Below are 12,007 nucleotides of genomic sequence, written 5' to 3' on the forward strand. Positions count from 1 at the left end.
GCAAACCCCGTTAACAACAACAGCAGCTTGCAATGAGTGAAGATAGTCAGAAAAGATATTTGAGGGAAGGGGAGAATGTAACACACAGAGTATAGCAAAAGCTTCAAAGTACAGTAAACCTACAAAAGTAGGAGTGATTGAAGTTAATTTCAGATACATTGAATCTCTCACTTGCTCTTTATTTCAGTGATTTTAACATTAAGATGTTATGTAGAACAGATTTGTCTTAAATGTGTGCAGTAAAATCAGACATGTGACCAAGACTATGTTCGGGTGGGCATGCCCCCTTGGTACTGGGGGCGACCATGTTGTCCTCCTTTTGGGTTTCCAAAATATGGTCACCCTACCTAATAGCATTGTTTGGTTTGGTTTGATAAGCAAAGGGAATGAGGGAAGGTGGTGGAGTGACTTCTCTGGAGTTCTTCAAAAACTCAACTAGAAAGGTGGAATGGATGAAAGACTCCTTGGAATACAACTTACCAACTATGGTATATTTTCCCATGGAGTGCACAGTCACAATGGAAGGGTAGGTGTGCTTTAGGGGGTCATTGCAAGGACTCCCACTAAACATGACACTAAATGCATCACTTTAAGTTGATACATTTCAGTCAGGTTTCAGGCCTGGCTTTGGCATGGAAACAGCCTTGGTTGCCCTGTATGATTACCTATGTCAGGAGAAAGATGGGAGAGTGTGACTCTACTGATTCTCCTTGATCTCTCAGCGGATTTGGATACCATAAATCATGGTATCCTTCTGGGATGGCTGGCTGAGTTAGGAGTGGGAGGTACTGCATTACAGTGGTTCTGCTCATACTTGGCAGGTCAGCTCCAGAAGGTGCTGCTTGGGGAACATTGCTTGCCCTCGTGAATTCTCCAGTATGGGTTCTGCAAGGGTCAGTCTTCTCCCCCATGCTGTTTAACATTTACATGAAACCATTGGGTGTGATCATCCAGAATTTTGGAGCGTGTTGTACTGATGACACCCAGCTCTATTTCTCCTTTTCATCTTCATCTTTTCACCTACCCATACACTATGCTCAACATCTAAGGTCCTCCTCTGGATAGAGGGTGTTCAACCTGTTCTGGATGGGGTTACACTCCCCCTGAAGGAGCAGGTTCATAGCTTGGGGGTTCACCTAAAACCATCTCTGTCACTTGAGGCTCAGGTGGCCTCAGTGGCATGGTGTGTGTTCTGGTTGGTCACCCAGCTATGCCCCTATCTGGACAGGGATAACCTGGCTTCAGTTGTCTATGCTCTCATAACCTCCAAGTTAGATTACTGCAATGCGCTTTACGTGGGGCTGCCTTTGAAGACAGTTCAGAAGCTGCAGCTTATGCAAAATGCAGTGGCCAGATTGATAACAGGAACCAGATGTTTTGAACATATAAGACCAACTCTGGCCTGCTTGCATTGGCTGCTTGTACATTTCTGAGCCTGATTCAAGGTGCTGGTCCTCCATTTTTTTTCCTTAAAGGGCCATGTGCGCAGGAGTGCACCAACGGAACAGAGAGTATTTTTTTTTAAAAAAAAAATAAAGGGTTTCCCACTCCCCCTGCCCCTGATTTCCCCCCACAATGCCTGATGCCTCCTGCCTGCTCGCTTGCCCATCCTCCCCCAGCTCGCCATGCCCGTCCCTGCTCACCATGCCCGTCCCCCATCCCCGCTCGCCATGCCCGTCCCCCATCCCCGCTCGCCATGCCCGTCCCCCATCTCTGCTCGCCATGCCCGTCCCCCATCCGCCATGCCCTGTCCCCGTTCTTCCCCCCATCCGCCATGCCCTGTCCCCGTCTGCCATGCCCTGTCCCCATCCGCCATTCCCTGTCACCGTTCTTCCCCCCTGTCCACCATGCCCTGTCCCCGTTCTCCCCCTCGTCCACCATGCCCTGTCCCCATTCTCCCACCCCCGGTCTGCCATGCCCTGTCCCTGTCCGCCATGCCCATCCCCGTTTTTCTTCCCCCCATCTCTCCTGCCGGGTCCACTCTTTCCCCCGGTCCCCATCTTCCCCCCCATGATTCCCCCCCCCCAGCCCGATGGGCACAGCGCTCCTATGGAATGCTGTGTCCAGTGTGTGGCTTCTCCCAGCTACTCACGAGTAAGCGAGCAGCTGGGAAAAGCCACAGACCCTGCTAGACCTTCTGCAGCCCCAGCCTCAGCCCGGGGCTGCGGAAAAGCCGGGCCATAAGCGGATCCGTTTATCCCGGGTCAAGGGAGGATTTAGCCTGGCCTGACCCTGTGCGCCATCTGGATGCACAGCAGGGATACCGGGCTTCACACTGCACTAACGCCTCGTCTAGCAATGGCTATGGACTAATGGTGATGCCCCTGAAGCTTGGACTTTTGTGAACAGAGTGTACATTCCAGAACATCTCTTCCTTTGTTTAATTATAGTATTTATACTTTTAGGGACACTTAAGGATGAAGTAATTTGTGGATTTGCCTTAAAGTCACATGACCAAAGGCTTTTAAAGGATCCCAAACATAAAGTTATATAGTTTTACACTATTCCTCAATTCTCTAGCCTGTTTTTGCAAACAAAAACATTACACTCTACACAACAAAGAGATTCCACACCACTTATTCAGGAGATTCGCAGCAACAAAATCAGTCAGGGAAGGATTTCCTGAAGGTACCCACTTGAAAAAATTGGTTTACAGTTGAAAACCATGATATTACACAGGAAACGGTAAAAAGGGGTTACACTGGAGCACAATAAGGGTAGAACTAGTCAATATCACATTTGTTCTGCCAATAAAAACAGAGAGTTACTATTGTGGACTTATTTAAACTGGGCAAATGTGATAATTGTGTAATATACACTAGTTGGATTATTAAATTGTTAAACTTTATTACTGCTGTATTGTTAATTTCCAGGTGTAACCCTTATAATTTGTGTGCTTGTGGCTTTGCCTTTCCTACTTGTAATAAAACAATTGGTTTCAGTGGAAGCTGGTGGCTCCGTAGAATCATAGAATAGTAGAGTTGGAAGGGACCTATAAGGTCACTGAGTCCAACCCCCTGCTAAATGCAGGAATCAACCCTAAAGCTCCAATGTCAGTGGTTGGTGAATCCACTCCAAGTTTCAGTCAGAACCAGCCAGAACTCTAAGATACTCTTGGATACCTCCTTTACAATTAAGAACATAAGGAATGCCATGCTGGATCAGACTGAGGGTCCATCTAGTCCAGCATTTTGTTCACACAGTGGCCAAGCAGCTGTTGACCAGGGACCAACAAAGCAGGACATGGTGCAACAGCACCCTCCCACCCATGCTCCCCGGCAACTGGTGCACACAGGCTCACCGCCTTGGATACTGGCGATAGCACACAACCATCAGGGCCAGTGGACATTGCCAGCCTTTTCCTCCAGAAATTTATCCAACCCCCTTTTAAAGCCATCCAATTTGGTGGCCGTCAAATTCCATATTTTAACTATGCACTGTGTAAAGAAGTACTTCATTTTATTTGTCCTGAATCTCACATCAATCAGTTTTGTGGGATGACCCCGGGTTCTAGTATTCTAACAAAGGGAGAAAAATGTCTCCCTATCCACATTCTCCATGCCATGAATAATTTTGTACACCTTTATCAGGTCTCCCCTTAGCCTCCTTTATTCCAAACTAAACAATCCCAGCTGTTACAAGCTTCCCTCATAGGGGAGATGCTCCAGCGCCTTGATCATTTTAGTTGCCCTTTTCTGCACTTTTTCCAGCTCCATAAACTCTTTTTTTAAAGTGTGGTGATCAGAACTGTACACAGTATTCTAAGTGTGGTCGCACCATCGATTTGTATAAAGGCAGTATGATACTAGCAGTTTTATTCTCAAGTCCTTTTCTTATAAGGCCTAACAGTGGCCACACACTGGGTTGACATTTTCTTCAATCTGTGCACCACAACCCCAAGATCTCTTTCTTGTTTGGTGACCACCAGCTCAGATCCCATCAGGTTGTTCTTGAAGATGTTGGGTCCCCCCCCCTCCGGCAATGTGCAATTCTGACCGGTTCTGACTGAAACTCAGAGGGGATTCACCACCCACTGATATTGGAGTCAAAACCCACAACTGATTGGTTTGTTTTCTAAATTTAGGGGGTTTTCTTGATTTTTTTGGTTTGTGCAAATGTAAGAGGCAGTGGTGTTTGGTGAATTTAGGGGTGCAATGTTAGGGATCACACATCCTGCAATACAGTAGAGCCTTTACTTTAATAAGAAAAAAGTATATGAAATGACTCCACAGTCTACATTTGTCACACGTGATAGTGGCAATTAATTAATCTCCCTGAATATTTTAAAAAAATCACAATTATATACATAAAAAAAGATTAAGAAGTTTTAACATTTTTATTACCTTCCCATTCATTGCAGCCTGGGTATATCTCATTATTCTGAGATGGGGCTTTGCTGCTGTTCTAATCCATTGTTGTGCCTGCAGACTGTCTTGGGGGTGGTGAAAATATTAATTAAACCAGCAGGCTGTTGACTGCTGAAAAGCAGTTATTGGAAGGTTCATGTGGTTATTCTTCTTAAGACTAAGTATTCTTTAGGGATGCATAAATTCCTCAGAGATAGGCCAACATTATATGCATATATCCTTGCTTATCCAAAAGCCAGATTTTCTTCTTTAAAAATAAAATAACCGTAGCCCCCTCTCCTCGCCCACTTCTCATACTGTGTTAATATATGGGCCAGACAGAATTTCCAGGCATCTAAAAGCTCTCTGGGATAGTCCACAATCCACTGAAGTATCTGATGATAGCACGTTGCTTGCAATTATTCAAATACTCACAGTAGAGCTATAGTTTAACACATCTATAATTAGCTAGGCGTAGGTGTTCATATGCTGAAACATTGTGGTGTTTAATATACGGACATGGATTTTACATTGCAATTATTCACTGAATGTTTTCACTAGGGCTAAGTTGAATAATCGAGAGAGAACCTTTTCAGTGTAAAATGGGGGATGTTCAGGAGGCCTGAACATATACCTACAGATTCCCAAAAGCTTACTTTTCAAAGTCGTTTGCTCCACAGCCTGGATTGCCTGCAGTTTCAGCACCAGTTTGGGTGGTGGTGGTGAATAAATTGTCCTTCAGTCTACAGCTTTGGGAAGTCAGTGGCACATTAACAAATGATGAAGGCAAGGGAGAACTACTCAATTCCTATATTGCTTTGCTTTTACTCCTGCAAGGGTAGTTGTGTTCTACCTGGGAAATGAAGACCAAATGATACAAGGATGGACTTGCAGCGCAGGAGATCATTAGAGAACATTTAGCTACTTTGAATGAGTTCAAGTCTTCAGGGCTAGATGAATTATTTCTCAGAAGGAGCTTGAGACATTAATTCAAAGACACTGTCTGATATCTCTGAGGATTCTTGATGAATGGGAAAGATTCTGGAAAACTTGAAATGGGCAAATACTTTCCCTATCTTCAAAATGGGGGAAGGAGAATCTGGGAAACTACTTACTAGTCAACCTGATATTGATACCAAGGAAATGTCTAGAACAGATAATCTAGTGGGCGGTTTGTGATAATTGAGAAAAAATACATTGATTACTAGGAGCCATCATGGATTTATCAAGCATTATGCCAAACTATCTTTATCTTAACTTCTTTTTTAAAAAATAGAGCTACTAGTTTGGTAGATCAAAGGAATGTCATGGACATAATATATCTTGATTTCAGCAAAGCATTTGAGAAAGCCTTCCATTTTGAGAAACTGGTAAATCAATGCCTTTGTTTCAACCTGGAGGGAGGTCTAGAATGAGGTCCCAGAGGTCTCTATCCAAGACCCTGTGGTGATCAACATTTAATAAATAACTAGAGGCATTCAAGAGGCAGCTGGACAACCGTCTGTCAGGGATGCTTTAGGGTGGATTCCTGCATTGAGCAGGGGGTTAGACTCAATGGCCTTTTAGACACCTTCCAATTCTACTATTCTATGATTCTATGATTTTATGAACTTGGATGGGAGCATAGAGGAGATAGTTACCAGAAGTCAAGATGAAATGAAGCAGAGAGACATAGCTAACACCATAGGATATAGCAGGGAGATTCAAAACAATCTTGGCAGGCTGTGACAGTGGGACGAAATCTATAAGATGGAATTCAACACAGATAAATATAAAGTCGTGTATTTAGGCCTGGGTATGAAATGGGGAAGATCTGACTTGGCAGCAATACATTCAAAGAAGATTGACGTGTCTTCATTAATCACCACCTGTACATGAGCCAATAGTACATTGTAGTTGCTAAATAAAAAAAGTTAATGAAATCTTAGGATGCATTAACACAGGCACATAATGTCCATATCATGAGAATTTATCAGTTCACTTTATGCCATGCCGGTCAAGAAAAATCTGAAGTACTGTATCCACTTCTGAACCACATTTTAAGGACATTGACAAAATGGAACATGTCCAGAGGAGCGTGACAAGCATGATGCTGGGTTTGGAAACCAAGTCCTACGAGGATAGTTGAAAGAGTTGGGTAACTATATTCAGTCTTGAGAATACATCTCACATATCTGTCACACAGAATCTGGAGCAGAGTTGTTCTGTGTTCTTCCAGATGGCAGGATTAGAACCAGTGCTTGGAAATTACAGGGAAGCAACATTAGGAGAAACTTCCTAAAGGTTAGGGTTGTTCAGTGGTGGAATGGACAGCCTGGGAAGGTGTTGCGATCATTCACTCTGATACTGAAATCGCATCCTATATTACAAATTATGCACTGAGCATGGGGGAAGAATAAGTGATCGAGCAATGTTCAAGCTCACTCAGGGCTTTGCTAGACCTGCTGGGATAAGCCGGCAGGGAGGCGGGGCGACGGCGCGCTAACTTTAAAGCGCGCTGCCCAGCCTCCTAGACGGCCGACGCGTAGGGATGACGCAAGCCCTGCAGCATCGGCCATGTTTTTTTTTTTTTAAAAAAAGGGTCTATGTGGGGCCCGAAGCTGCCGGAGAAGGTAAGGTTTTATTTATTTAAGCTCCCCCCATCTGCCCTCCCTCGCCGTCTCCTGGTCGTCGCCCTCCGCCCCCCCTCGCCGTCTCCTGGTCGTCGCCCTCTGCCCCCCCTCACCATCTCCCAGTCGTCGCCCTCTGCCATCCCCTCGCCGTCTCCTAGTCGTCGCCCTCCTCCCCCCTCGCCTTCTCCCAGTCGTTGCCCTCCACCATCCCCTCTCCTGCCGGTCCGGCCTTCCCTCCCCCATCTCCCCCCCGGATCACCGCCCCCGGCACGATGGGCACAGCGCTCGTATGAGCGCTGTGCCAGGTCCGTGGCTTTTTGCGGCTACTCGCGAGTAAGCAAGTAGCTGCAAAAAGCCACGGACCTTCCTAGATGTTTCACAGCCCCGGCCTGAGGCCGGGGCTGTGAAAAAGGCGCACCATAAGCGACTTTGCTTATGGCGTGTTAGAGGAGGCCTCAGTGCGGCCTGGTGCCGGATTCCCCTGTGCGTCATCTGGATGCACAGCAGGGAAACCGGCCCACAAAGCGCGCTAAGGCCTCGTCTAGGAAGGCCCTCAGATTCTCTGAACGTCATCTCACTGCACATCTCTTTTTCGGATACTTTTAATATGCTTTTAGGACATATTTTAACAGTGTGTACTATGTTTTTAATCAGTATCTTATGTATTTTATGCTTGTCTTGTTCCCTGCCTCGATACAATCGGAGAGTAAGAAATAAATTATTATTATTAATAATAATAATAATAATAATAATAATAAATTTATTTCTTACCCGCCTCTCCACTTTGATCAAGGCGGGGAACAACAACAAGCGATAAAATACATAAAACTGAATTAAAACATTGTTAAAAACATCCTAAAAACACACACCCTAAAACAGTCTAAAAACATCTTAAAATTCTACTAGATAGGCCTGCTGGATAGGCCTATTATTATTTGATTTGTGCTCACATTTGCAATCACTGTTCATTTTACATGGACAGGATTATTATTATTATTATTTTTGCAAAATTAAAAGCTAACGAATGTGAAAGTTGCACAACAAACCCAAATTTGTGCAAATGTCCAAAATTGCACCAATTTCTTACATAGACTAAAGTGTGGATGATGTAAAAGTTGTGCATTTGGAGAAAGTTGCACATTTTTGATATAGGCATTTCGTGAAAGCAAGTTCAGGAACCTGCTAACATTTTCAAGGAAACTGAACTCCTATTTGCATTTGTGTTCAGGATGGCGTATAAGGCAGAAGTGGGTGTCTGAGCTCAATGCAGTGAACAACTCCTTGAATTCCGTTTTCAGCACCAACAGAACCAATTTCACAGCAATCACACCTACCCATAAGAAAGTGGGGTTTTGTTTTTGTTTTTAAGTGAGGGGGTAGGTGGGCACCAGGAAAGCAGTCCAAGGGTGTATCAATGCCTGCAGGAACAATGTTAGCTACCCCTGATGTAAACTCATGATGCAGCATAATGATATGGGTTTGTTACCACTGGGTCTTCATATGGGACAGGATTTCACTATAGTTCTTCATATGGGACAGGGCTCCTTATTTCAGTTCTGCTACCATTTCAGGCATTGACAAATACTTTATGCTTGTTTCTTTAAAAGACAGGAGAAAAATGGGAAACCCTCTTTTCTACCTCATGTGTTTATGGTAATTGTTAGAATTTGCCCCCCCCAAAAAAGTGTGCCCAAATACGTCCCCTTTCACAGGGGAACAAACAGCCCTGTGAAATGATATGGGGATTTTTGTCCAAGTGCTAGTCAGACCAGACAAGGTTAGAGATCAAGCCCGGATTGATAAATAGCAGTGGTTGTGGCGTGGTGTGGAGACAAAAGCTAGAGAGAGGAACATAGACTGGGAAGATTGAAGAGAGACAGCAGGAGAAGGATTTGCTAGGAGATTCAGGATAGATAACAGGAAGTACTTGTTCAAACAGCACATATTTAAACTATGAAATTAAACTACCATAAGATGTGGTGATGGCCACTGATCTGGATGCTTTAAACAGGGGGGTGGATAAATTCCTGGAGGAGAAGGCTCTCAATGGCTGCTAGTCCTGATGACTATGTGCTGCCTCCAGTATCAGAAGCAGTAAGCCTATATACATCACTTGCTGAGGAACATGGGCAGGAAGGTGCTGTTGCACCCATGTCCTTCTTATGGGTTTCTGGTCAACAGCTGGTTGGCCATTCTGTGAACAGAGTACTGGACTAGATGGATCTTTAATGTAATCCAGCATGGCTCTTCTTATATTCCAATGTTCTTAGGAAATGGCAGATACAACTGCTTTATGATTTTGTTTGTGTACGTGATGTCATCTTATTATTATTATTATTATTATTATTATTATTATTATTATTATTTATTTATTTATATAGCGCCATCAATGTACATGGTGCTGTACAGAGTAAAACAATACAATTGCAAGACCCTGCCGCATAGGCTTACATTCTAATAAAATCATAATAAAACAATAAGGAGGGGAAGAGAATGCACCAAACAGGCACAGGGTAGAGTAAAACTAACAGTATAAAAGTCAGAACAAAATCAAGTTTTAAAAGCTTTAGGAAAAAGAAAAGATTTTAGCTGAGCTTTAAAAGCTGCGATTGAACTTGTAGTTCTCAAATGTTCTGGAAGAGCGTTCCAGGCGTAAGGGGCAGCAGAAGAAAATGGACGGAGCCGAGCAAGGGAAGTAGAGACCCTTTGGCAGGTGAGAAACATGGCATCAGAGGAGCGAAGAGCACGAGCGGGGCAATAGTGTGAGATGAGAGAGGAAAGATAGGAAGGAGCTAGACAGTGACTTGTGCTGCTTTGCATCTTTGCAGGGTTCATCACTCACTGGTGGCATTGTACGAGTCCCTATCTCCAAGAGTGCTGAAGTTAGTGATTAAGCAGACAGCCCTCTAGCAGCATCTAGAGACAGAGTATGTGTATTACAATATTCATTACGGAAGGATCACACCTATGTGAGAAAGCATGTTCAACAACCAAGTATACAATTGTCCACTGCCCAAGGCAGAAATGTAACCACACATATTGATCATATAAGTCACTTTATATGAAAAGTATATACATATTCTTTTTTTACATTTCCTGAGCACCGGATTATATTGCCTTGCCTAGAGAAATTGGCACTCTATAGAACAGCTGCCCCTGCGAATCCAAAAGCTTATAAATTCCTGACTCCATCAGATTCACATGCACATAGCATGCTTCACAAAAATGGATTTCAGAACAGTCTGGAACAAAACCTCCATTAAGGTTTTCCAGCACAAATGTGCTAATCCAGTACTGTGACACTAAATATGAAAAAAAATATACCAAACATTGGCCTTCCATATGAGAATAGATAAGTGGGAAATGGAAAAACTTAACTGTAAATCAACATAGAGATCCCAATAGGAGCAATCCAACCTGCTTCGTTCCGTCCCAAACAGATGCAAATTTTCTAGCTCATAAATGGGGTGCAACAGCCTATGCATGCAAGGTCATTCGTGCATTCTTTCTCAAGAAATTTGCTCCACCACTTGTTTTCAAGAGCATCTTAAACATTAAGTATAGAGCCAGAGGCAGGGCTAAAGCAAAGAACATCACTGCCAAGTTCAAGTTTACAGGACAGAAGAATACTAAGTTCCATTTTTTCCAACCTTACCAGTGAGCTTTGTTTGACATCAAGATTGTTGTTGTTGTTTATTTTATTTATTTTTTTATTATATTTTATCTTCTAATTTTTTTTAATTTAACAACACATAATAAATCATATACGTACATAACAATAACATTGCTCTTCATTTCTTAGCTATACATTCTACTTCTTAAACTAACTCACATTAATAAGTGCTCCCCACCCTCGGGATCTTATTCTATTTGTTTGTTTTTAACACAGGGGTCTAAACATAGAATCATGGAATCACAGAGTTAGAAGGGGCCTATAAGGCCATCAAGTCCAACCCTCTGCTCAATGCAGGAATCCACCTTAAAGCTTCCCTGACAGATGGCTGTCCAGCTGCCTCTTGAATGCCTCTTCTGTGAGAGAGCCCATGACCTCCCTAGGTAACTGGTTCCATTGTTATATTGCTCTAACAGTCAGGAATTTCTTTCCTGAAACAGTTCTCCTTGTTTCCCTTTAGGACATTTGTAGCCAATTCACCTTGAATCGTTTAACATAGGGTGAGTGAAATCACCTGCCACCATTCTTCCGCCATTTGCCAGGCTGTGCAAGACTCTTCTGAGGTTCAGATTGTCCCAGCACGCATTCGGTAGCTGCCTGCCCTGGCTGCCAAACTCACACACTTTCCCCTGCTGCATTAATGGTAGCTTTTATGGTTTACCCTTACGTTAATGGGGCCTTTATGGCATAAAGGGCCCATTAATGCTGCGGGGGCGGAGTGCAAGATGTCGGCAGCCAGGGCAGCCAGCTTCCAAGTGCTCACAGGGCCCTTGCATTTTCATGCTTGGCACATCTGATTGGTGCTGGGACTGGAACTGGGTGGGGTCCATCAGCCTCCCAGATCTAGTCGGACGCTCGCAACAACCCTAAGTCTTCATAAACAGAAAAATACATTTGTGTGAATTATCCATCAACCCTTTCTCCACCAATATTCTATATATTTCACTCATCAACCCTTTTAACACTGTTCTTTTCTCCCTATCATTTTCTTTCTTAACTATCAATTCCTCAAACTTCGTCAATTCTCTACAATCTCCGTTATCTCTTACCCACTTTTTAGTCCACTGTTCTAATTGCCAATAATTTAACCAAGTTATTTTTTTATCTTTAAAGACCTCTTCCATATCCTCTCTTGTATTCATTCCTCTTAACCATTCCCTTATTTTCATTTTATTTTTTTCTATTAAAACTTTACTTAATCTACTCTTTAATTCCTCCGGGAAATTCTTTAACATTATTACCGGTGACAAAGGGGAGCTGCTCGGAAGCAGCTCCCCTTTATATTTACTCCAAATTTCCCAGTGAGACCTCAAAAGCGGGTTATCTATACTTTCTACCCATTTTTTTCCCCTTCCCTAAAAATACATTCTCCAGAT

This window comes from Elgaria multicarinata, chromosome 4, assembly GCF_023053635.1.
Source record: "Elgaria multicarinata webbii isolate HBS135686 ecotype San Diego chromosome 4, rElgMul1.1.pri, whole genome shotgun sequence".
Lineage (NCBI taxonomy): Eukaryota > Metazoa > Chordata > Lepidosauria > Squamata > Anguidae > Elgaria > Elgaria multicarinata.